The sequence below is a fragment of the Danio aesculapii genome, chromosome 17, assembly GCF_903798145.1.
Source record: "Danio aesculapii chromosome 17, fDanAes4.1, whole genome shotgun sequence".
Taxonomy (NCBI): Eukaryota; Metazoa; Chordata; class Actinopteri; order Cypriniformes; family Danionidae; genus Danio; species Danio aesculapii.
The window spans coordinates 50,548,041-50,551,536 of record NC_079451.1 but is presented as its reverse complement, the minus strand read 5'-3'; positions in this window follow the sequence as shown (position 1 = coordinate 50,551,536).

The following is a 3,496-nucleotide window of genomic DNA, read 5'->3' as shown; positions in this document are numbered from 1 at the left end:
TGGATTATACAGGGCTCCACCAGACAAACACATGAGTCCCTGGATAATCAAGACAAACCGCAGCAAAACAGATTAGCAGTGACATTTGCAGACACTAACCACCCAAGCGCTCACTATTTATCTGCTTTCCTGATAAAACTGCAGATAACAGGGTTTAAAATGAGCGATATTCATGCATATACAAATAAAGAATGTTATTAAATTTTACAAAAGAAAGAGAACTAGTGCTAGACGATTTCTCCTAAAATCTAAATCTCGATTAAGTGAACATTTTAACTCGATTATGATTAATGAATTATTATTTTATTTTTTTTTTTTGCCCTCGTACTTCACTGACAGGTTTTGTACAGTAAATATGCTCACATATTACAAGCCAGAGATTTTTGAATAAAGTTGCATTACTTGATCTCAAAATAATTAAAGGAAACACACTGTACCATCTATAATAATTTATTAAACATCAACGATGAACAGCTGAAATTAAAAAACACCACACTGCCTAAAATAAACAGTCACTCTTTCTTATTAAACGTGAAACAGATAACTTGCATTTTTGTAAACAAATTTTGTAAAAAAAATACGTGACAAAAGCAGCTGATAAATCCAGCAAGATGAGGACAGATGATTTAGAGTCTGCTTTAGCCAGTCTGAGATCCTCCACGACCGAGAGCAGGGCAGTCTCAGTTGAGTGGCCTTTCTTAAAGCCAGATTGCTTGCTGTCATGAGGTGTTTTGAGTAAGAAAGCCCAGGACCTGATTGAACACTACTTTCTCCAAAATCTTGGCCATGAATGGAAGCAGGGATACCGGTCGGTAGTTTTCAAGTAGCGTTTGATCCAGGTTGGGTTTCTTTAGCAGTGGGGTTACCCTAGCCTGCTTAAATGAAGTAGGGAATAGACCAGAGTCAAGAGATGTGTTAATTATGTGAGTCAGTGTTGGTATGACTGCAGGAGAAATGGCCTGCAGGAGATGAGAGGGAATGGGATCAAGCGGACAGGTGGTTGCATTGCTTGATAGCACGAGATTGGACACCTCAGACTCAGAGAGCTGGGAAAAAGAGGTGGTGTTGGTGGTGTATCTTGCGTGTTTGTTGTCGGTGCAGCAAATTGAGCACTGATTTTTGCAGTTTTGGTGCAAAAGAATGTAAGAATGCAAAAGAGTCAGTGAGGGGCAGAGTTCAAAAGGGAGACAGCTCTGGGGAAAAAGCGGTAGAAGTTCACCAAGTTCACCAAGACGGCTGATGAAAGCTGGTTCTTCTTAAGTTGCCTTAAGAAAAATAGGCGCTGGTGAGCCTTCTTGACCAGGCTGGAGGTGTTGGTGGTCCAGGAAAGGTCCTTAGAGATGTGGGTCCCCAGGAACTTGAAGGATGAGACAGGCTCAACGGCCATCCCATTAATGGATGGGATCATGTGAGCCTGTTCGTCCCTTCCTGAAGTCCACAATGAGCTCCTTGGTCTTATTGGTGTTAAGGAGCAGATTATTGTCGGTGCACCAAGTGGCCAGACGCTGTATTCCTCCCTGTAGCAGTCTCATCATTATTGCTGATTAGACCAGTGTTCCCAACCCTGTTCCTGAAGGCACACCAACAGTACACATTTTCAACCTCTCCCAATCAAACACATCTGAATCAACTTATAGCATCAGAAGAGACTCCAACACCTGAAGTTAATGGGTCAGAAAAGGGAGACACTCAAAACATGTACTGTCGGTGTGCCTCCAGGAACAGGGTTGGGAAACACTGGATTAGACCAATCACTGTGGTGTCATCTGCAAATTTGATGATGGTGTTGGATCTGTTCACAGGCCTACAGTCGATGGTAAAAGGGAGTAGAGGAAGGGGCTCAGCACGCAGCCCTGTGGTACACCAGTGTTGAGTGTGACGGTGGTGGACAGATGTGGCCTGATCTCACATTCTGAGGTCTGTTAGTCAGAAAGTCCATAACCCAGTTGCAGAGAGACGCGTTGATATCCAGGTCTCTGAGTTTGATCAGTAACTTAGAGGGTATGACAGTGTTGAATGCTGAGCTGAAGTCAACAAACACATTCGTGCATAAGTGTTTTTATTGTCCAGGTGTGTGAGGTACAGAGTGCAGTGCTATGGAGACGGCATCTTCTGTGCTCCTGTTGCCACGGTAGGCAAACTGATGTGGGTCCAGTGTGGATGGCAGAGAGTCTTTCAGATGTGCCAGGACCAACCGCTCGAAGCACTTCATGATGATGGGTGTAAGTGCTACAGGGCGGTAGTCATTAGAGTTGGCACAGTTTCTAGGTTAAGCGACAGGTTGAAAATGAAGATTTTCCATTTTCAAAAACGACACACAAAATTACTTTTTTCCCAATATAAACAGTAATTGTGGACTGGATTTTCCTTTTCTCACAGTCTTGGACATGTGAACGATTAGTAACAACATTGGCTTTCATGCATTGTTAGATTTTCGTTTTTCTCCTTAATCTACTGTTGGTAGCTGTTTTGACCAAGCGGCAACCTCCCGCTCTCCCTCGGGAAGCCAATACGGAAGTAACTGAAACTGCAATTCATCAAAATTCCGCTAGTCCTGGCTCCATAATAGAGCAAATTGCAATTGAGCCCACTGTTAGAATGGCCGACTTTACAGCAGAAAAAAAGGTGTTTACAGCCTGGGACAAAGAGCGATTTGGGTATATATATAGCTATTATACCCTCCATGACAACTGTGAGGGGGTGAATTTTTTATAACTCATTCATATCCTTTATTTTAGGTTATATTAAGTTTGCATAATTAAGGGCGTGGCCACTTGAGTGACAGCTAGGTCTCGCTGGTCGCCGTCACTTCACCTCAGCTGAACCTGGCAGATTAGCCACTGATCTCGGCATATTCATCGTATTTTTGTTTGTTTATTGCTTTACACAGTCAGTTGCCTTTTGGGATTATTTCTTACAAGTATCAGATTATATGGGATGCTGTGTGCGCTTAATTGTGCTCACAAACCATTAATGTGGCCTCCGTTTCCCATGTGAGTAAAGTTATATACTTGTATCTCTATAAATGTATTTGTTTTATTTAAGATCATTTATCATTTATATTCTTTAGACCCGTAAAGCACTCCAGAATGTGACAGATTGATTAGCTGTAGCTCTAGAACAGTCATCTGAAGCGTTATCATACAGTGTTATGCTGGATTTCATGAATAGTCTTGCATTTATTAACAACACTATCTGAAGTGTTTGGAAGTAATTCGCGCTTTCCTCCTGTAGAAAAACATCATAAGACAATGTTAGTGGCTCAATGTGTTACAGCAGTGTTTTTAAAAGTCTAAACACTTTATTAATATAGTTACAGTCAAGCACATGTGGTCAGAACACAAACGAGTCGCAGGTAATAAAGTATCAAGCGTTTCTCCCAAGTAAAGTCTGTCTGCCAGGTCTAAGCAAAGTGCCAGCAGGTGTCTGTAGCTCCGCTCACTCTCCGCCTCTTTGCCCTTGTTTGGTATCCCCCGTGGGTGTGATGACGCGAACA